Source organism: Branchiostoma belcheri, unplaced genomic scaffold (genome assembly GCF_001625305.1).
Source record: "Branchiostoma belcheri isolate BF01 breed outbred unplaced genomic scaffold, Haploidv18h27 scaffold788, whole genome shotgun sequence".
Lineage (NCBI taxonomy): Eukaryota > Metazoa > Chordata > Leptocardii > Amphioxiformes > Branchiostomatidae > Branchiostoma > Branchiostoma belcheri.
In genome coordinates, this window is record NW_017804451.1 from 581 (window position 1) to 1,153 (window position 573).

The following is a 573-nucleotide window of genomic DNA, read 5'->3' on the forward strand; positions in this document are numbered from 1 at the left end:
AACAAGCAATGTTCAAAGCCAGGCGATGTAGAGAGCTAAATGGTAGATGGTACTGTATGTGCAACCCATATATGTATGGGCTCTTCAAGACAAGGGTTTTAAAGGGTTTTTCTATTTTGAACGTTTTTAAGGAGAACATTCTCGCTTCAATCATAATGGAAGTACTATAGTTATTTGGTATATAGTAAAAAAACGTATATGAAGGATTGTTGTTTTGAGACCTTAACATCCAACAAACCCATCTAACTAAGCTGAACCAGCCCCCACTGAGCCAGAGGCACAGTCCCCGAAGTCTGGGTTTCCAAGAGGCTGGACAGCCGAAGCAAACTCAGCCACAAGTACTGAGGTAGACGATACCAGACATCAGACCCCGCTGACACAACAACATCAGTCACCGCACCTGCTCAAGATCCTGACTTCGTATCCTGAATCAGATCGACTAGCTGATGAACAGTGCACGGTGATGTCGAAGAATAACGGGCACGAGTCTCCTCTGAAAAGAAAAACACCACAAGGAGAAAGTCAGAAGTCCGTGCCCCAGACTGGCAGGGCTGCCAAAAGACGTCACACAGC